This window comes from Pholcus phalangioides, unplaced genomic scaffold (genome assembly GCF_987345545.1).
Source record: "Pholcus phalangioides strain wild (caught in Gottingen) unplaced genomic scaffold, Ppha-v1.0 ptg000031l_1, whole genome shotgun sequence".
NCBI classification, from domain to species: domain Eukaryota; kingdom Metazoa; phylum Arthropoda; class Arachnida; order Araneae; family Pholcidae; genus Pholcus; species Pholcus phalangioides.
The window spans coordinates 1,201,520-1,225,150 of NW_028301621.1; the positions used below are offsets into that span (position 1 = coordinate 1,201,520).

General features: G+C 38.2%; 1 long non-coding RNA gene across 1 annotated transcript in view; it reads left to right on the top strand.

Annotated features, from left to right (window-relative positions):
• Positions 1-23,261, top strand: part of LOC149066977 (uncharacterized) — a 123,827-nt gene extending 100,566 nt beyond the window's left edge. Inside the window, exon 5 of the long non-coding RNA XR_016195380.1 lies at positions 20,574-23,261. This is a non-coding gene — a long non-coding RNA (uncharacterized LOC149066977). The remainder of the gene's footprint in view (positions 1-20,573) is intronic.
• Positions 23,262-23,631: the final 370 nt, after the last annotated feature.

Genomic DNA, 23,631 nt, shown 5'->3' on the forward strand with positions numbered 1-23,631 from the left:
AAATTAAATAAAAATAACTCTTTTCATTTTTTTAATTCTCTATCACCAATGATTAGTTTTTTCCCCTCATTTTTACCACTATGTTTTAAACAATAGTGCGGTTAATTATCACACGTGTAATTGACAATGTGTAAATCGGTTGTGTGACATGAATCGCCGATTAAATGGCGGTTTTCGGTTACGAAAACGTGTGCAAGAAGCTGTAAAATACCCACAAATAACAATTTTTTTTTTGGGGGGGGGGGTTTGCAGCAAAAAAAGTGGACTCTAGTTTCTGTTTCTGGAATTATTGATGAATTCATTAATTCAAATAAAACTTGAATTTATTATTGTTAAAGGGTTCTTAGGAACCTGGAAAGTGTCAAGGAAAATGTTAAATATTTAGCAAGAGTCAGGGGGAAAAATCTGAAGAAGGGAATAAACAAACTTGAAAAACATTTGAAAAGTTAGGATTTGGAATTATATTTCTGTCTTAGGATCGTTATTGTGTGTTTGTCAAAATACGTGAATCAGAACTTGGTCAAAGCTGATATCTCGTATGCCCCTCAGTTTAGAATGCTAAACCAGCGTAGTTTAATTACATATGTTGTTCTGATCGAATAAAATAATTCTTTATTTGATTCTCAACAATCATTAGCCTACTATCTGACCAACAGTCCCGTGATTATGCTTGAATTTTATAAATTTTTACATTAAGGTATCGAATACTTTTCTTGGCACTTTTCTATAAATGGGACTGGAGTGAACTTGAATAACGTTTTCCGATAGAAAGTGCCTCGTAATGGTGAAAACAATAATATATTTTGGTCTATGTCTCATTTTCCATTGAAAAGTCATTTTTATGTCGAATTTTAAGCAAAATTAGTGTAATATTCGAAACACGATTGCAAAAAAAATTCTATAACGATTTCATTTTCTTTTACAGCAGATTTAGCTAGTAATGATGCAGGTTTTGCATCAAAATTTGAAAGAGTGTATAATAAGGTCATAAGTTACATTCAAATCTATTGATGTGCGAGAGAATTTTTTAAATTCCATTTTACATATCGTGTATAAAACCCTGTAATTAGGGACAAATACATGTTATAGACCTTAGAGATTTTGATAGAAAACCGTAATATATGGCACCATTGGTAAACAAAAAGCGAGATTATAATGTCATTTTGCAGGAAAAAACCTACCCCTTCAGAAAAAGAGAAATTTTGAAACGCCCCCGACCCCGAGGAAATTCTGCATACGCCTATGGCACAGTATAATTTTAAAGCTCAATAGTACAATCTATAGATTTTCAGAAATCATGTTTCAAACTCAATGTCAAAAATAGCATTCTTCGTACGAGTTTAAAGTTTTTATTCACAGATTACATATATGTACACTATGTAAAAATGCAACACTAAATTGGTCGTAACTCCGGTTCCAAGCGTCATATAAACAAAACAAGGTCTGTTTTGGACTCTCAGAAAGTGGGGCTTTCATTAAAAAATAATAAGAATGAATGTTTTCTTCCAAAATGACGTTTGAAACGTAGTCGGATACCTTGAATCGCAAAGTTCGTCGGGGTATTGCACATGCAACTTGCATACGTTAGTTCAAAAATTTTATAGAAATCTCAAAACGTAGGATCGTGCCATTACTTGCATACTTTTCCATCATGATAAAATTTTTTAAACTTTTGCAAAGAGTTCATTCCTTGATTTACCTGGAAATTCTCCTGAATTAAATGTCAAGGAGAATACACATCCTAAAGAAACATATTTGCAATATCAACTGCTCAAAATATCAGCGCGAGATAAAAGAAAACGCTAAGAAAGTTGTAAATGAAAAAATATGTGTACTATTGCACATATAAATAGCTAAAAATAGCATATAATTGCTAAAAATAGCATATAATTGCTAAAAATAGCATATAATTGCTAAAAATAGCATGTAATTGCTAAAAATAGCATTGGTACGATCAATGCTATTTTTAAAAGTAATTTTATCTGCTAAAAAATGGTGCATTTCCTGTTAATTTTGTTGTTGCATCCGAAGGCATTTATTTGAAAATAAAAAGTTTGTTAAATTTTTTCCAATTAATTTGCCCGATTATATTGGATCTGATTTTGGCTTTTAACGGCACCAAGCGGTGCCGAACGAATTGCATACGTACATCTCTTTGTGCATCGTGAATCTCTTAGAATAGATAACTATATGATTTTGCTCTCCTGTCAATAGCGCACACCCTCTGTCAAAATCTGGCAACGTTATCGCGTTACAGCTTATATTTTTAATTGATTTATCCGTCTCAGGAATTTTGAACAGACGGATCAGTGAAAGGTACGTTTGTTTATTTTTGTGTCACGCGAGAGACAGGAAAAAGGAGGAGAAGAAGCAAAATGGAGCCGATGAAGAAGACTTACCAGGTGGCTTACTTCTACCCGTAGTTCCGAACTTGTGGTCACATTAGCCCACACAAGTTTGAGCGTACGGGCCGAAGTGAGCCATCCACCTCAGACAACGTGGCACACAATAGCCCTTCACTTGTTTGTTTTTTTTTTATTGTATGTATCAATATCCACTGTTATTCTTCTTGGAGCCCTCGTGTGCAGAAAATGACCGTAGTGCAAGAAAAATGATCAAATGATGATTATTCTTCTTGGATCAGGAGTGTACAATATCCGGCCCTTGGGCCAAGAGTTTCCATCTGACCAGCGAAAGTTGTTCCGGTATAAAAGTGTCAATACACGCAACATGGTAAACACCTATATAGGATGATCATATTTCTTTCATAGAAATACGGGATATGTTATTAAAAAGTTGTCAAGGCAAGTAAGGTTGCCATTTACCGCTAAAATTGCTGAGAAATTGCCAGTCGCGAAAAATGAGGGGAAACGCAAGTGTCAAAATGCATTCGCCAGGAAAACGTAGATATTTGATGAATATGTGGAGATGAACAAATTATTACGACAATAATTAATTGTGTTACTATTTTTTATCGTAGTTATAGTTTTTTTCAAGTTATAAAAATTATCTCAATTCTTGATTTTAAAAAGTCTCGTTGAAAACGGGAAAAAACGGGACATTTTGTAAAAAAAGTTGGACAACCAAAATTACGGGAATATCCTGTAAAGTACAGGTCATATGGCCACCCTTCATACGAGAGTCTCTGGCCAAGGTTGTGCACCCCTCGTCTTAGATTATTTTCATGCTATTACGGGTGAAGACTGCTTGTCTCATTTCGTTGACATCAATCACCGCATTATCTTCTTTTAAATTTTCTCCATCACGTTGTCAAATCGAAGACTCGTTATCGATCTTTCCAATGAAATCTCTCAATATTTGTCATCAGGACGTCCCTCCAATTTCCAGTTGTCATGATTCAGGGATATTCAAACTTCTTCAAGTCGTGAGCACCCAGCCCCGTCATTTATGGGGGGGGGGGCATGGGGAGGGCTTTGAAAATACACTAAAAATGGTGTATATATATATATATACAAATATATATATATACATACATTGAGTACATGTGCTTTGCCCCCCCCCTCCCCCCCGGAAAAAGTTGAAATGACGGCCCTGCTTTATGCACAACATCAGAAAAAGATCTCCAACCTGGTGGCTGCTCATTTTCAGACTAGTATAATGTGAATTTTTTAATGCAGTGTTAATGGGATTGTTTAACTAAGCTGCATATGTAGATCAAGACATCCCGAAATTGGGAGCAAGTAGCCTACTTTTTAGTGCCTCGGGGAGCACTGCGGTGCTTTCGAATCACCGTGTAGAAAATACCTGTTTTAGTTCTTTACACTATAAAATAATGAGGTAATTAATTCACAAGTTCGTCGTGATAATTTCGTTTTTTAATTGAAATTAATTGTTATATTGAAATGTTGTGTGGGATGGGATACGACTGCGGGAGCGTGTCAAAAGCTCTCATGTATACTATGTCATGTATACTCAACCCATGGCCCCGGGCCAAATGTAGCCCTCGGAATTATCTGATGTGGCCCGGGATCTCAAGCCTAACTCTGTAAAAATGAACTACGTGGAACATTTACAGATCAATTGAGTGACCTGCAGCGTAGTTCCACGTGAATTAAGTGACCCCGCGGTATATTTTCAGATCATTGAATGGGCCTCGACACAGTTCTAGAGCACTTAATCAGCACGTGGTACAGTTTCACATCACTCAAGTGGCCCGCAAAATATTTACAAATCACTTAAGTGACATGTGGCATAATTCCAGAGTACTTGATCGGCTCGTGGTGCATTTTCACATTACTCACACAAGTTACCCGTGACACAGTTCCAGACCACTCAAGCGGCCCATGGTACATTTCCACGTGACTTAAGTGGTCCGCGGCACATTCTCGGATCGCTTAAGTGACCCGCAGCAGAGTTCAAGAGCACCGAGAAGTAATATGCGGCACATTCGCAATTCACTTTAGAGGGCTGCGACACGTTTGTAAACCAAAAAAAGTGGACCACGCTTTCCTGAAGGCTGAGTACCCTCGTATGCAATTCCATGAAATGCAGTGGATCCCACTTATAATGTTTTCCAAAAAACCGTTGTGGAAAAACGTTGTAAACGGGAAAACGCATTGAATGGAAAATCTCAATAAGAATTAGAGTTGAGACCACGAAAATAAGTGTAATAAACTAAGCGGGATCGACTGTATGTGCTTAAAGTATAGGCCGACCTACACTGCATTTTCTTACTCTTAAGCGTTCAGGTATTGCCATGCGTGGAATTAAGCACGTTGGGCTGAACTTGGTGATTTCTCCGAAATGCTTCAGTTTTTCTGTTGATGCATTTTTTTTTGGGGCTCTAAAAAGGCGCATCTACACCCTGATTTCTTATCTAATGATGTGTGAGCGCTTTCGCATCTCTCTTTTGACGTCACGGATCTTCGGTTTCTCGCACCACGTGTTTGTTACTTTCGGTAAAATAACAATTCAGTGCAAAAAAGAAATACCGAAAATATCGATAAAAGGGTTGAAAGAGCGCTCGTTATAATCGAACAACGATTGAAGTAAATCAGGTACTTGTAGTTCAGCCGTTTCATCATAATACGCCATACATGTTCAACCCAAGGCCCATGGAGTAATCTGAAGGTGGCCCGCGACCGGCTTTTGTAAAATTGAGCTAAGCGTCACGTTTCCTGATCACTCGTGTGACCTGCGGTGCAGTTCCACATCACTTGAGCAGCCCGTAGTATGTTCCCAAATCGTTTAGGTGCCTCGCGGCACATTTAAAAACCAATCAAGTTACCCGTGGTGCATTTCAGAATCCCTCAAGGGACAGACAGCATATTTCAAGATCTCTGCAGCAGTTCTACAGCATATAAGCGACCCTTGGCACATTTACTGATCATTTAAGTGACCCCCGCAACACATCTCCAAATCACTCAAGTGACCCGCTGCACATTTTCAGGTCACTTAAGTGACCCGCGGTGTATTCTTAGATCACTTCAGGCACTTACTTAAATGGCCGGTGGCACAGTTTGAAATCCACAGTTCAGTCGAACTGTGTAGGTCACAGCATTACAGATAATTCAGGTGGCCCGCGACACAACTCCAGATCACTTAAGTAACCTGGGACGCTTAATTAAGTGGCCTACGGCGAGTTTTTAAACAAGTGAAGTCGTCCGCACTGTCTTATAGGTTGAACACCTCTGAACTTCGCAATCTTGCCTGCAACTAACCTGTAGCATTATGCACACACCAATGTCTCTAAGGCAGCTCTAGCTCTAGGCCAGGGGTCCTTGGGAAGTCTTCAGGGGTCTGTAAACTTGAATTAAAAAACAACTAACTCATTCTTTTTTGTGAGGGCAAACAACCTGCCTTTCTGAAAGTATGAGGACAGTCGACGTAGGCCACTTTTTTTTACAGTATACAATGAATATTATATTATTCTGAGAAGGTGTCCATGGCCTTAATTTTGTTGGTGCGAGGTGTCCGTTTCCCTAATCTTATTAGTATCAGGGGTTTCTCATCCCTCTTCGGAACAATGGCTGGAATTGCCTATGGACGATAGAGCCTGGGCTTTGTTCGATTCAAAAGGGAAAAGGTACCAGGGGTCCACAGCCTTGACTTTATTGGCATAAGGGTCCGCGGAACGTAAAATGCTCTTGCTCTGAAAGTAGTAGTAGATGGTATTAAATGGTAAAAATTTTGGCAGTCAGTGTACATTCTGAGTAAACTTTCTATATTATCATCTCATTATACATAGTTTAACAAATTTAAGAGATAATTTAGTTCAAAGCCCGTTTGTTTGATAAGACATGGTAAAAAGTTCACGATTTCCACCAGGTGACAACATTTGGGTTGTTATGATAGTGTAGCGCATGTTTCCCAACATTTTTTGTCCCATCGCCCCCTTCTTCCGAAATTGTTTTTTCCCATCGCCCCCCAACGTAATCTAATTCATAGGATCCTATGTTACACCCATAGCTTCTATCGCCCCCCCCCCCCCTGGAACATTCAGGTTAACGCCCACGTTGGGAATCACTGGTGTAGCGCATGTTCGGTTTAGTACACCCAGACACTTCTTCCATCGCTCTATCTTCACCCATTCAAAAGTTATGAGCACTTGAAGATCTCATATACAATGACATATTCGCAGCCTCTTGCAATCGTTTTTAACCTCTAAGGATCATTTCGGGATGCCCGGGAGCAAAAAGTATGAATATTTGAGGGAAATTTTCCACATAAATCTTGAATAACTCCTGAAATATGGCAGATAGAATCATGAAAGTAACGTAGTAGCATAGCAATACGAATACGCGCCAAATGATAAGAAAGGTTAACTTTCTTATCATTTCTAACTCCACCTGGTGGATAATTAAGGAATTTTTCGTGCTATCTTGAAATCTAAGCAAGACTTCTAGTTGATGAAAAACTTACTTTATTATGAATAATGTATATGAAGACATTAAAAAAAATTAGTGTACCTACGAGTCAAGGGTGATCATCACTCGGTATTTCGATGCTTAAGTATGAGTTATTAAGCCTTTGTAAGGCTGTGTATGTCTGCATTCTCTCTGCAAAGAGAGGGGTCTGTGGAAATGAACAATCTCCTACTAAAAAAAAAAAGCTGCAAAAAGTCAATGATCACATAGGTATGTTTTATGCAAGCTTACGAAACTTTTCTTTGCATTTGTACAAAAGCAGGGCCCAACAACAAACGTATTGACTTTTTATTCCCCAAATCAAGATAGACTATCTTGGTAAAGGATTTGGAGTTGCAAAAGCAGCTGCCCATGGGCTAAATGACTTTTGAAACAGTATATCAATTGAAGAGCTCCTTTGATGCTAGTAGGGAGAGTTGCTTTGGAAAAATGTGAAATTTACCTGAATACATACACAACAATTAAAAGGGAAGAAATTAAAGGTAGGTCTATATTAAAAAGTGTTTTACGTGAATAAATATATTTCGTATTTGCTCTGTACTTCATTCGAACATATTATCGAGGTTACTTCGAAAAGAAGTTCTGCCATTCAAGTACCAATAGCTTCACGGAGCACCAAGAAATGTTTGACGGAACACAGTTTGGGAATCATTGCACTACGCCAGTGTTTTTCAACCTGTGGTCCGCGAGCACTTTTTAAGGGGCTCTCTCTAGAGGACTCATTTCCATTCACTTCCATTGCATGACCGACACATTTTATGCTGTGAAATTATAATTTATAATTTTTTTTATGGTATGCAAATTATCAGAACGATACATTTTGGATTTTATGGAAGGGGGTAGGCGTCTCTTAACTGTCCTTCCGACGCGGGAGGGGGGGGGGGGTGTCCTCGGATCATTGACGCACCACAGAATCCGCGATATCAAAAACGGTTCAGAAATATTGCTCTAGGCCAACTTGCCTTGGAAGATCGTTTGAGAAGCCATGGTCGTAAGATGTGTGTTTTCTTTCCCATACATGAAGAATGTAGCGCACAGAGGTTGGATTTATGGTTTTTGCCGACTGTGGGCTAAACAAATTTTGCCGCCCTTCACCCATTTTAGTCTGATTTTCTGGACCACTCATTTCTCGAATTTGCCGCACTGGGCCTGCTTAGCCCCCTTTTCTACCCCCATATCCCTAAATCGTCTTTTGGTCACCACGCATTTTTGGCTACTCTTGATTGCTCACTGACCTGGTCTCTTGCTCTCTAGATCACTCTTTTTGGGTACAACACATTCTTGCAATCTCTCTAGGTCACTCTTTTTGGGTACAACACATTCTTGCAATCTCTCTAGGTCACTCTTTTTGGGTACAACACATTCTTGCAATCTCTCTAGGTCACTGTTTTTGGGTACAACACATTCTTGCAATCTCTCTAGGTCACTGTTTTTGGGTACAACACATTCTTGCAATCTCTCTAGGTCACTCTTTTTGGGTACAACACATTCTTGCAATCTCTCTAGGTCACTCACATGCCTGCAAACTCTCCAGGCCACTCTTTTTATCACTCACTGATCCTTGCTCTGTAGGTCACTCACATGATTGAAAACTACCTAAGTCACTTGGTCACTCACCAGACCGGTTTCTTGCTTTCTGAGTCAAATCTTTTGACCACTTGGAAGGGTTGAAGATGCCTGACTTAGATGCTTCTAAACTCTCTGGGTTACTCTAGCAAGGTAAGAAGCAGATTTACGCCGCCTGTAGGCTACACAAATTTTGCCACCATTCCATCAATTTTCTCGACTACTCATTCATTCCTCAAAAACCACCCCTTCCCAATTTTAGCCTCCTTTCCCCCGTAAATACACTTCTGGTAGCGCATACAAATTTTTGATTTGCGATATTCTGATGACCGTCTGAAGATCAACTGGAAGTGAGAGATCGAATCTACTTGGAATTTGCTCGAACTGCAATAAATTCGGAAAATAAAATAATCGTTGCGTTGGTTCCTCACATATGCGCTTGCTAACTTTGTTTACAGAAACTCATCGAGGAACGTCCACGATATCATTTAAACGAGATGCATGTTGAAACCTTTTAAAGTTTGAAACGCTCGAGCCAAACAAGTCGGATACGAAGGAAGCCACTCGACATCGTATGTTAAGAGAGTTTTCTCTATGAAAAGACTTTTCATCGAAGAAGATTCTTTGAAGCAAAAGGAGTGACGAAATCGGCGTTTTCAATACCCAAAACGGCGTATAAGGCGCCTCCTCCTCTTTCTGTCGGTTGACCGCCTCGTTCGTGTACTAAGGCTTCTGCAATGTGGCTCAAGCTTCTGTGTGTGTGGCCTACATTGTCACTCACCGAGAGATTTTCATTTAAAACATGCCCAAGTGTAGGGTTTCAAGCCTCTTTCACAGAAAATAAATTTTCGTCGAGTGGAAGAGGATCTTCTCTATTCTCTACCACAAAACCCCACCCGTTTTGTCCGAATTTCCTAATGAATTTCATCAGACACATTCGAGTGGCTCCGGTTGTCACAAAAGTCACTCCACCCTGGAAAAGAGACAATTTCGGAAACATTATCTATCACTACTGTTTGTATTATGGTGAGATAATAATAATTTATCGTTGAGCTTCTGGAATGGAGAATTGTTTTCAAAATCATCGTTAGGAAATCCGTTGCGGGGGAGCTCTATTTTGGGAAAACCATTGTAGTGCCAAGTTCAACAATGTGACTTCTAGATCACTTTTCAACGTTAACAACCGCAATTTCTCCGGTCTTCTCACTTATTAGCCTACCTTACCACAACAACATAAACAACCCAAGCTACATCGCCAATAGTGTTCGCTCCAGAAGGTTCTACTAGATATTTTTCGAATCGAACCCCATTTTGATTAACCTTTTGACGTACAAAGTTTTGGCAAGAAATTTGTATTATCTCTATTTGACGAATCGGTGATAATAAGCCTTATGCGCACGTTATGAAAGGAAAAAATAGGAAAAGAAAAAATATATATATATAAGGAAAAAGTACAATAGATAGAGTAGATAAGAGAGTATGTTTAGAGTCCTCTTTTAACCCTCACCCTACGTGTTCTCTTTCGCTCTTACATGTATATAGTAAAAAGATACATTGTGTGTGTGGGAAAAAAAATCATGAATAGGAAAATGTAGAAAGAAAGGAAGGCAAAAAAGAGCAACTTCCCCTTAGAGATAGGGTTACTATAAAGATTCGCGATGATGAAGAGAGACGAAAGAAAACACAAAGAACTTGTTTGAATTTATTTCACTGATGTTTCGACGTAATATTACGCCCGTGATAGTAATGAGATTAAGCCATTCCATAGGACAGAGGTTCCTAACATTTAGCGTTCCACAGACATCTTTTACTAATAAAATTAAGGCCACAGACCCCTGGTAGCAATAAAATAAAGGCCACAGACCCCTGGTAGCAATAAAATAAAGGCCGTGGAACCCTTGTAAATAAAATGCATAAAAGTTGAAATACAGGCCACGACCCCTCGCATCGCTAAAATGAATTTCACGAATTTTATCGATAAAATGAATGAAGACCCATGGTCCCTCTTTTACAGTAGAGCCTCGATTACCCGGTCTAATGGTGGGGACCCGTAAAAACGGATAATAAAAAGAAACATCTAAACCGCCGGAAGTAAAAAAAAATGATTTAAAATAACAAAATTTTATTAAACTAAAAAAATTTCGCTTATTGAATGAGAGGCCACGCTACTAATAAACTGGGTTCCATTGATGGCAGAAATGAAAAAAAAATTACAAAAAAAGCCTCGATTATCCGGGCTGAAAACTGGGGAAGGTGATCACGGACAACCGCAAAACACTAGTTATTCCTTTCCTGTGTCAGCCATTCTGCACAGTTATAAAATCTGCTTCGAGAATAACGCAAGTAAGGAATATAGCGCTGGCCCAGCCGATGAGCCACGCGCTCACGTGATCGCATCCGAAGTTACACCATTCTTGTACCTTATCTTTGAGTTGCAAGAAAATGCAATACATTTCGATTAAGTTGCCGGCTTTTCTTGTAATTGGCTGTAAATCTTCGAGTGCCGATCGCCCCAGAACAATAATGTCCGCTTCTTATGTGTGGACATGGGAACTGCCGTTTCAGCACGTTTTCAGGCTCTGAGAATGTGGGGGGGGGGGGTGGTTTTGTAAAATGTGACTGAAGAGAGAAATCCAGCTCTACGAAATCTTACATAACCAATGCAGGGGGGGGGGGACCACCAACAACACGGTTAGAAAAGAAAGAGCTGAACATGAAATTTTCGGAGCACGGATAACCGAGGTTCTACTGCACCAATGAAATGCAGGACGATATTGTTAGGAAACACTGATGCAGATGCGACCATGGATTTCATATTGGTTCCGAGTGATGCCATAAATTTTTCTTCCGACAAAGAATGGTTATTGATGATTAAACACTCGCGTTAATTATGAATTAGCGTGATCATTACCATCTCAGAAAAATACAAGCAACAAACATTTATGCAGCTATTGCGATTAAAATTTCCTTTACTTTGCGTCCTATAGGTATTACTCAGGTAATTTTGACAGCAGCAGCAGTAGCAGCAGCGAGAGTGCATTTTCCCTACACTTCAGCCCAATTGACTTCAAGCTCTTATGCTGAAGCTTTTGGAAAGCTTAGATCCATGATCGAAGAAACCGGTGATTTTCTGAGTCACGTGGTACTTGATCTACCAAATCTACGGTACGTAGAGGACAACGAATCTATGTGGCTATCTCATAGCATATTGATCCGATAGCGAGTGGCAAAAATCACTCCCTCCTATAGAGAGAGTGTGAGAGAGGGACTTGATGATCATTTTCACGCGGATGCCGTTAATGAACCCGAGGGCGTATAACGAGGTGTGCATTAGTAGATGTTGGTGACAGATAATTTGAATTATGACCAAAATTTAAATTCCGCCGAAATTGAAGCTCGTTCTGAAAGTTAATGAAATTAATGTGCGCAGGAAGGGTGGAAAGTTTGGCCAAGTTCAATTTTGAGAATTTTCTCGAATATAAATCCGCCCGCCCCTTTCGTAAGGCAGCCTCTGGATTCCCGTGGTACAACATACCGAAAATTTTGACTGTAAGGGAAGAGTGGGGGGGGGGCAATGGGGTGGGGGTAGACGATGGACGGTATTTTATGGTGACCGCATTGCGCCGGTCAAGCGCAAAAATCGAACGCTTGCACCGTTACGAAGTTATTCCGGTTCCTCGGACGGCGACCAACAGCTATTGCAGCACATTTTTACGCCACCTCCAAGTCGGTTGTGTGTGTGTGTGTGTGTGTACATGATTTTGAAGCGAGTGGCTAAATTGAAGTTCATTTCGTTCTGCAAGTTTTGCTGTTCGACGTGCGATCTCTCTCTCTCTCTCTCTCTCTCTCACCCTCTGTCTTGGAAGCGTTTTCTCTCGTATCGAGTTAATTTACGACCGACACGTGTTTGGAAAATTTTCATAATTAAGTTTCTGAGGGGTTCGATCAATGTATATTTCTTGTTCACGACGGAGTTTTCTAAATTAAAGTGTTTTCAAGTTTTCTAATAGCTTCCATGATACCATTCGTTAAGAATAAGATGGAGGGGTGGAGGATTACTTTCGTTGCCACAAATCACCGAGAGAAATAATACAAGTTTTTAAAGTATTCAAACGATAAAGCACGATCGCAAAAAAGTTCACATTAAACGTCTGAATGATCTCGTCTTTGAATTTCCGAATTTTGTGCCGCTTTTAGAAACACTAAAAACTAAATTTAGTATTTATTATTACTACACAAATACAAACATAGAATGCACAAATATTAATACAAACAAACATTTTGTGACCTCAATAAGGAAAACGTCCTTCGATCAGGTATAAAGAGTTACTTATTTTTTAGCAACAGCTCTGTCATTATTTATATTAAATATATTTTACACTGTAGTTTTGTTAACATGCTTTTTAATAAAAGTTGAATATTAAATAACTTATTGTGAAGATACAGTCAAACCTCGTTAGTGCGTCACCCGGTTAACACGTCACTCCGCCTACCGGGTCACTTTTTGGAACTCCCAATTGTAATTGGGACAGCTATGGCTTACTCCGCTTAACGAGTCACTCCGCTTACTAAGTCCTATTTTTGCTCTCCCACGAGTCACTCATTAACGAGGTTTGACTGTATTTCTCTTTATTATTATTGCAACTTTGTGGAACATTGTTTTTATGTCTGCTTACAATACAGTCATCAAAACGATTTCGTGATCTATACGTCTAATGAAATCAAAAATTATATGATTTATTATCATTATTAAGTTGACTTTCAGTGCGAAAATGTAATAAATATCTTATGGGCAATGTGTAGAAGCTATTTTTATATAATTTTCCATTCGGTTTTAACGCTTTAGATTCTTTTTCTCGCAAGGACCAATTCGTTCAAAATATTCCGATTATTCATCATTCAATTGTGAAAATTTGATAACTCTGTGCATAAAATTTTGCCTTAAGGATAAAGTATGGCACATTGTGTGTTTTGGAACTACCTATTACCATTTGAGATCTTTCATTTATTTATCCAGTAGGCCTATACAAACCTGTGAAAGGTTAAAGAGCTCTGACTTCACTAGGTTCACAATAAAAACAATCAGTGTAGTTAGAACGAAAAAAGCACCGACAATATATCAGTAAAAACAAAAAAATTAATCACACACACGAACATATGCAAAGGAGAAAATGCATAAACAATGACACTAATAAAAGGTTTAAAAAATCCCCCACAACAAGCAATAAAATAAACGTGTACGTAAATAAAATTCAACGCATGATGAAAAAAATTACCTTAAAAAAAAAAGCATATAATTGCTTATCACTTTAAATCGAAATCAATAGAACTGAGGACAAAAGCCAGCAACAATATCAGTAAACAAAAAATAAAAAAGATTTCACTCAATGGGGGGGAAAAGTACGTAAAAAGATGTGACACCTATATTTTTATAAGTTTAAATGAAGTACGTGAAAAAGACCGAACACACAACATACAATAAAAAAAACATGCGATACAATAAAATGAGTTTTTTATTGGTGTATATACATGTGTACCCCCTCAGAACCATACTATCATGTGTTCATTTGAGTGATTTTACAGTATGAAGAGAAAACAATTATTGTTTAACACGACTTATTTTCGTTGTCCCAATTCCAACTGATTCTCATTAATATATCCCATTTAAAGCGTTTTCCCGCTGTTTTTCATGACGATTTTTCAAAAACGTTATAAGCGGGATCCACTGTGTATATATTATCTTATATTTCCGAAAAAAAAAAAAGTTCTCTTATAATACTCTCTCTTCCCCAGGCAATGATTGCATAATTATGCATTGAATCTATCCATTGAATCATTCAATATATCCATTCGTAAAACAAATCGCTTAAAAAATATTCATTCATTTCAAGTTCATTTGTTCATGTACGTGCGTAGGTGGTCTTTCAGAGAGCTTTTTGTCATATTCAAGAGAGCGGAAAATGTTTTCGTTATTAAACACCATTATTAGAAATTAATTAAACGTCAATTATCCCAAATTTCGGATGAGGAAAAACTCTTAATAAACTGTCGAGTGGCAATGTTACCAAAATTTTAGCCTTTTTTTCTCACCACAAAATTTTCAGCAAAAAATTCTGTGTATGTATATATATACGGGGTGATTATAAAAAAACTATCCCGACATATGGTACATACATCAAAATACCTTATGTCAAAATTTCATTCAGTTTCTGTGAATGGTATGATAGTTAGGGGTCCATATGTCGGGATAGTTTTTTTTATAATCACCCTGTATATATATATATATATGCAGTGGATTCTGTTTATGACATTTTCCAAAGAACCAGCGTGGAAATAATGTTGTAAGCGGGAAACGCTCTCTAAGAGGGAACGCTATTAGTGGGAAGGACTCCATTTGGAACTATTAGGACTCTATTGGAATATGTTAGGTATTTACGCATGTGTAATTTTTCGTATGAATAGAGGCGCAAAATTTCTATTTTCATTACGAAAAATATATAGTCATATTCAGTAACATATAATATAACAACTTGTTAGTCGTTCCCGGGCAGTATGGTACTCGAGCTCACTGGGTTTGGGGAACCACTGACGTTTTCTAATAGTATAGACCTATTTTTCCCCCATAAGACGATTTCGAAAAATGCGAAATACAATTTAAAAATATAATTATCCTACTGGCTGAAATTTTGAACCCTTTGAAGATATTTCTAATGAATTTAAGCAATAAGTACTTAAATTTATAAAATTGTGCACAAAAACATTGAAAATCAATGAAAAACATGAAATAAAACCAAAATTAATTAGTTTTTAAAACTAATTAAATTAATTTGAAATAAATTAAATGCTTAGCATTTCATAGTTTGCCACCAGTCGTACTCTCAGATATACTTTACACATAGCAGATACGCAGATGAATTTTTCCTCAATATTCCGTAAATATGAAATTTCTTCGAAATGTTTTTGTACACACCCTAAAATATAGCAACTGGATATTTCACGTAAAATCTGCGCGTTCTGACGCTCAGCGTTTTGATTAGAATAGTCAATCATTCTGAGATAATGTCGTCCTCCAATTTTTAGTGATTTTCAATATTTATAAATGTAGTTGAGGTACCTATTACTTGGATAAATGTGAAATATCTTCAAACGAACCAGATCCAGAAAAAAATAATAATACAGTAAAACCCCTCTTAACGGACTGTCACCCATCTTTTACGGCCTAAATAATGATTCTGCAGTGTATAATAAAAGCACGTTTTCAAACCCAATATGGCTGCATGCATCAAGCGTTCGTTTTGAACTACTTCATTGAAAACAAACTGAAACGGAAGAGAGGAGGAAAGCTGTTTTCAGCTTTTATTGACTTCAAGAGCTCATTTTATTCAGTGGACCACCAAATTCTTTGGTCAGTTCTCCAAGAGTTTAATCTTAGTGCAAAATTTGTATCTAGAACTCGAAACCTGGCCATCACGGTGGTTTTTTTTTTTTTCAATTGCTCGATTTATCGCTCGGAAATATTCATCGGATCTTACAAGCCATTTTGATTCAAAAATGGTCTTTTAATAAAACTATCTCATAAGCAATATCATTAAATTTTTAATTTCATTGTATGTGCGCAGACTGAAGAGTTTTGTTCTCGCAGGAAGTGAACATGTGAATGAGCCCCGAGTATTTATTCAATGACATAAAATTATTTTGTGCTGCATTCATTCCTTAATATATTTTTTACTTAAAGGATTTTTTAATGCATATTCAATGTAGTTTTTAATGTTTTTTACTCAACTTATGTATATTTTTTTAAATTTAATTCTTTTCAAATGATTTCACTCAATTCACTTTTTAATGGTCTCATTTTATGCTTTTTTTAATGTTTTTATTTAATTTTTTTTTGCATTCAATTTGATGTTTTTATTTGACTATTTTTGATGCCTTTTATCACGAATGTATTTAATTCAAAGTGCAATGATCTCTATCATTTTTATTTATTCATTTAATCTCTCTCTCAAATTGATGGATTGTCCCACTCCTTGGTGTTTGTTATATAGTCAATGACACCAAATGCCTCACAATAAAAATTCTGCCCGTCTGTTTTTCAAACCCCTGATTTACGGACCACCCCTTTTTTACGGACGAATTTTTTTGTCCCACTTGTGTCTGCAAAAGAGAGGTTTCACTGTCTTTTCATCGGTATTATCTGTATACTGAACTTCACAATCAATTTTCGAAGCTACAGCCAGACTGAAATTTGACGGATCGGTATGACACTGCTGTTTATGAACACTTAAAATAGCTCACTTATTTCCGCAAAGATATGTTGCCTCGTGATCGAACGATATGTGAAGCTGGCTTCCGAAATCAACTTCTAATTCTGCGGTAAAAACAACTGTGTCATAATAGCACCAATGCATTCCACCTGTGTTGCAACCGGACCGAACCGAAAAATTCTGTGGTGTACGTCGCTGGACTTTTTCCTAAACTTCAACGACTTTCAGGCGTGGCAGTATGTAAATTATACAAATACAACGCCACAACACGCAAAAATACCCAACGAGGTGGCTGAGAAAGAGAAAAAAATTAGAAACCCCCACCTGGGTGCCGTAATTTCCCTCATAGGGCATATATATTTGAAATCCATGCATAAAAATCACAAAAATCAAAATATTCTGTGCGGGCTATAAACTATGCTGCGTATTATCTGAGAGAGATGTTGGAATGTATGTGGTGTGGAAATAATGCACGAAAAAATGTGTATGTTACGGTTAACGTGATAAATTCGATTATTGCGCATAAGAACCGGTTATTATGCATAATTGCTGGCCATTTTCGTAAGTTTAATAAATTTCGCTAAAATTTGTCACTTTCACCGATGACCATGCATAAGCGTCGTTGGTGAAAATAAACCGTACCAAGTTTTTTTAATGTAATTTCAAGTTTTTATTATTATTATCACATTTCTCGGTTAGTATTCATAATCGCCATTTCGTATAGCTAAATATGATAAATCGGTCCCATTGCTTTGATCAGATATTATTTTAGATGACCGTACTTGTTAGCCAGAATCTGAACCGAATATAATGAAATCTGATTTAATGAATTTTTCCGAACACCCGCGAAATAACTTTTATTTTACGAATTCTGAAATCGGACTTTCGATGTAATAAATTCCCACATTTAACAAATTCTTCGGTTTAAAGAATTTTTACAAGTCTTTTAGGCGTATGTAATCACACGCCAATATAACAATCTTCCTTTTAACCAATTTTATAATCGGACGATTTTAATGACCCCTGTTTGATGAATTCTACAATCGGACCGCGATACAATGAACTCATATTTAACAAATTGATTGTAGCTCCAATCACATTTGGGTATTGCGCATAATTACCAGTAAAAGCGATAATTTTTTTTTTGGCATTCATCAATTTCACCAACGACGCATAATCGCTGGTAAAAAAGTAATATTTTTTTTGGTATTCATCAAATACAATAATGATGATTGGGTATTATGCATAGTCACAGGTAAAAATGATAAATTTATCAAACTTACCGAGACGATTGGCGATTATACATAATAACCGAATGCCATTTCTCACATTTACCCCCGTAAGATATATGGCGTATAGATTCGAATAGAAGGATTGACATTTTTTGTCTTAAAAAGCGTGACTTTACAGGCAGGCAGGCTCTCAGCTTCATTCTGATCACGACATTTGACGCGAACTAATACATTTTTCCCCGCTGATCAACTGGGAGTTGAGATTTTTGAATCAACCCAAGTGGGGTCCCCGGTCAGCGTGATAGTGGTTATATTTTTCATCAGAAGACCACACCCATAGTGCGTCGAAGTGCATTAGGAATTTAGTATTTTTTTCGTGTTTGCCTTTTTCGTTTGTGATTTCTGAGGACTTAACAGGCACTCATGGAAATAGTACATGAGATTGTGTTGAGACCTGTTGCTCGCGAACACCATGGTGCTTCCCGAATCACCAAGGGTGCTCGTGTTCAATTTTTTGCTCGCGAGCACTTAATCAACGCTTTTCAGTTAAACACTAAAAATTCACTGTCAAGGATTACGATTATGGCAGAATTCAGTCATACGTATGTCAGAGTCGTGTAAGGGTTAAGTTCTTCGTTTGATGACGGTCATATAGGCAGTGCTCGCGACTCGAGAAAAGTTGAAGACCACTGCTGTAGTTGTCCAATCCCCCGTCTGTGAGACCTTAACACGCCCGGTCTATGTAGAAATGGAACCTATCGAAAGGAAACAAAAATTTTCGAGTCATTTTAGACGACGGAGAACGAGAAAAATTCTTAATGACATTCTCTCATTGCACTCGGAAATGAGAAAATGCAAGAATTTTTGTTGCTTGGAATCCGAGGCACGAATTCACTCGCCAAGAGAAAAGAGTGTTAATGTCGTTGCCTTCGTTAACGAGAGCACCTTCGTGGCCGCTCGCTCCTTTGTGCTTTCTTCGGAGAAACATATGGAAGGAGCCACAAACTCTCCTTCTCCTCGTCGACCTCATTAATCTTGATTTCGTTCGTACCTGGATCGATCCATTTTCGGCCGGCTGCAGTTTTAGTTTGCAAGGGGGCAAAGAGTGCAGCAAGTTGGCTGGCCAAAAAGGTGCGCGGTTGTCCGATAACAGCCGCAGCAATATAACCCATTTCCCTCCACCTCGCAACCCTAACCGAGGGTTTTCTTCTCTCCGGGGTGTGTTAGTTATTTTGTGCTTCGCAGACTTAGCGACCCGTATTTTATCGACGGAATTTCAAGAATTGCGCTTTTCTGCCATGGTCCGTTCCGATGTATGTAACTTGTGTGCGGCGCTCGTCGTATCGAGCCAAACGTCGACGACTTGGCGACGCGTGTCATTGATTCGAGGAAGATGTGATCAATCATGGAATACGATCATCTCGATTGATGACATCGTGTTCCCGCTTATAATTAGACACCAAAGTCACGTGGCGGCACCAAAAAAATGGAGACAATCTCTTTCGCTCCGCGTCTCATTTTATTTCTCGTATCTGGTGAATTTTCGTATTTTTGCGGACCAACAGCGGAAATCATTGAATTTATTCGCTTTGAAGGCGATGGGAAGAGAAACTAGACACATATATATTAACCCTTTGTGGTCCAATGTCAAACGCGGATTCAGGATGGTGTGTCGGGAGAGGTGAGCTGTGTAAGTTCGTTGTTTCGTCCCGTATTTTATGGGACAGACAAATTTTCCCATATAATTCCGCTTTTGAGAGGGGAGATCGCCTCTGGATCTGTGCCTGAGCGAAGGCAGACATCTTCAGCTGCGAAAGAAGCTGGGGCCAGAAATCTTCAGACTCAAATGGAGCTGAGGCAGACATCTTCAGCTGCGAATGGAGTGGAGGCAGGCATCTTTAGCTGTGAATGGAGCGAGGTAGGCGGATCCAGGGCGATGTGTCGGAAAAAGGATTTATTATGTATGGACATGGGATCATTCAGTATTTTACTGGACATACAATTTTTCTTTTATTATTAGGTTCTTGAAGGGGCGATCGCCCCCTCTGTACCTGTGCTTGTCCTATGTCGAAATGGAATCGACATAAGGAAAAACTGTACTCCATTGTTAAAATGTCCCCTTACGATTACAGGAAGGTTTTTTTTTCATATCTTATAAGACAGGGAAGCTGGGGAGGGGCGGCCCTCAATCGTGCTTGCGGAAAACACAAACTAATAAGTACCAATGAAGTACCAAAACAGAAAAAAAAAACCTCTGAACCGCAAAGGGTCGATACAGTGGTTCTCAAAGTGTGCGCTGTGGATCCTTGGGACTCCGCCAGCCATCGTTAGGGCACCGTGGTGAGCTGTCCTTATTAACGTGTGCCTATCCAATACCATGAAGTGGTATCGACACGGGCATTTTTAAAGGAAATGCTCGGACACTTACGACTGTCTTTCGGCACGCATTGCAACATTTAATGCCTCGGGGAGTGCAAAAAAATGCAAAGAGAAAAAAAAACGTGAAAGAAATTTGTTTTTTTTTCTCTATAATATTTCATTTATCATTCACGTGTTGTATGTACTATATGATTACGAATCGAATGACGCCATCGAATGAATTATTTTATTTTTTTCTTTTATAGCGTAGATGGCGAGACGAGATTAACAGCGAAAAAACCCCACCTGCCACACATCGAACAAACAGAAGAAAAAAGACGTTGTTGGCGTGCTTTTGGGGTGAGGTAGTAGGTTGTATAGTTAGAATTACACCAAAACTTGGCGAACTGTACAACTTACTAACTTTCCTCGCGAGCGCGCGTTATCGCCAATTGGAAAGGAAAGATGCTGCCGAAAATGCGCCATCGAATGATGAATGGAATCGACACAAAAGAAGAAAAAGCAAACAGTCGATGAATATGGGAATGTGTGTGAGAGCCGCTCGTTCTTGAATTCGTTGCAAAATTATGTTAAGTTTAATGTTCTGTTGCATGAATAATATTGTAAGAGCTGTAATCAATTAATTTCAATAGTTACAAAATTTTCGGAGCTTCTAAAATTAGCAACTATTCGGAAGAATATGAGATGTCATGAATTTCAAACTTTAAATTTATTTCACTGATGAAGTAGTCATTTATTTTTACATACAGTTGAAAAAAAAGAAGAAAAAATTGAGCCAACTTGGCCAGGGTAAAAATTTCATGCATTCTAATGAAATTATTTCATTATCTCTTCATTTTTTATCACAAATTCGAAAAAAACAGAAAAAAAAAAAAAGAATTGAGCCCACTCTCTCTCTCTGGTTAAAAATTGCATGAAAGCCAACAGGCTTATCGAGATTGGGAACCGTTGATTTACTCTAGTGCAGCGGTTCTCAACCGGTGCTCCGCGGAGCTCGAGGAAAATAAAATAAATCAGTAAATTTGACAGATAAGTAAAAAAAAGAGGTCTGTGGGGGTTCACACCATAAAAATTATATACAAAAAGGGCTCCTCGAGTCAAACAGGGATCCGCCATAGAAATTATACATTGAAAAGGGCTCCGCGAGTCAAAAAAGGTTGAGAACCGCTGCTCTAGTTAGTATTCGAAATGCCGCAAGGTGCTATATTGGAAGCAACATCTCCAGCCTGTTGCCCGCGAGTATCGTGGTGCTAACGAAATCACAAAGGGTGCTCGATGATTCCGTTCAATTTCGCACTCACGAGACACCTCGTTGAAAACGCATTGAATGATTAGTATTATGCTAATCCTTGTGAAAAAGGGTTTAATCTAAAGCATAGATTTTCAACCGGTGTCCCGCGGAAAATGAAACGTCACAGAAACCTTAAAAGATCCCGGAACCCGGAGAACTTACAAAAAAAAATCTTATTACTGATACTTGTAAAGCTGTTCTTTGTTGAAATTCTGAAAAAATAGTGTCGTTTAAAAATTCCAACCATTTGTAGTTTCAAGGAAATAGTCATTTTCTGGATATTATACCGAGGTAAACTCAGAAAGAAAAGTCATCTGTCTCCGCCGGGACTCAAACCCAGACTCTGTTGCAAACCGGGCAAGCATGCTACCATCTACACCGCTGTAGACACGACCCTACCTTCCTCATTTCACGCACTGTGGTGCGAGGCACTGAAGTAGAAGCATTAGTAGCCTCTCTTAACTTCAGCAAACCTACCGTCCCACTTGGGGTCCATTTGCTAAGAAAGGCTACTAAACCTCTACTTCAGCGCCTCACGCCACAGTGCGTGAAATAAGGAAGGCGGGGTCAGAGCCTGAGCCAGGCATAAGGCGACGAGGCAACCGCCTAGGGCGGCATGCTTACAGAGGCAGCATTTTTTTTTATGTCGGATTTGTTATGATGGTGTTTTCACCCTCGCGCGCATATTTTCAGCCATCGAAATAATTGTGAGAGGTAAGTCCGTACCTCAAGGGTGGCAAAATACTATTCGCTTCAGGCGGAAGAATTTTTAGTACCGGCTCTGGGCAGGGTCTTGTCTGCAGTGGTGTATATTGTAGCGGAGACAGATTCTTTCTGAGTTTACCTCGGTATAATATCCAGAAAATGGCTGTTTCCTTAATATATTGTGCCTGAGAAAAATCCGTCTGTATCTCGCTCTCATTTGCAGCTTCATTCCAGTAGTTTTTCTCTCCCGACCTCGGTCACGGACTGAAGTCATTTGAACAGTGAAAAGAAATTCAAGAAAGACATCGCACTACATTTTTTTTCTATCACCGTGTGATTATCACTGCATTTGAGTGATGTGCTAGGGTGGACAGAGCTCAGGCCCCTCTAGGTTTCAGTCACTATCACTGTTATTTGAGTGAAAGCACTGGAAATTTTGAGACTATACCCCAGATAGCATAAATATGCTTTTACTGACCAATCGAAGAGATTATTCAGTGTAAAATATGACATATTCAAAATTCCGGCGTACAGCCCCATAACCATGAAGTGTTCCGCGAGAGCTTTTACGGTAGAAACCTCTGAGCTAGAGCATATGCGAAAGGGGGATAAATGATTCTCAACCAGTGTGTCATGGCACTTTAGTGTGCCTTAGACTTCGAGATAACACAGGCTAAATATTCAAAGTTCTAATCTCATTCTCAAATGTGATTCAAATGTGATTTGTTTTCAAAAATAAGAAGTTTATGGTGATCCGATTAACGCTATTTTGAGATTAATTTTAAATTGTGTTACAAGTGTAAGTTAATTTAATTACTTTTTACTCTTATATAATTATTATCTTATTGCTTTGCGTTTTTACACTGAATAATACACAAGACATGAATGTATTTAGGTTCACCTCTTGAATGTAATAAATGGTTGTTTTTGTTGTTTTCTAAAACTGTTTTATAATTGTTTTTCTCTTTATCGTCAGCTTGACTTACTTCCGAATTTCTCATTGGTACAAATCATGTCTAAATGTTGTTGTTTTTTTGTTATAGCAATGATTCGTTTTGTTCCTGAAATGTGATATTTGGAAGCAAAATAAGCTATTGCTGACTATAATATTGTCTAGAAAGGTATTGCTTCAGAGAGACATAAAAGAAACAATCGTTTAAATCTTAAAAAAAAAAGTGACAGAATTCTTCTTATTTATCTAAATGAAACATTTGACGATAAATTGTTTGCAAAAATACACTGTTAGCTGGAACATTATTGGAGAACGATGCTAACCAGTGTATTCTTTGGAAAAGCGTTGCTGTCTG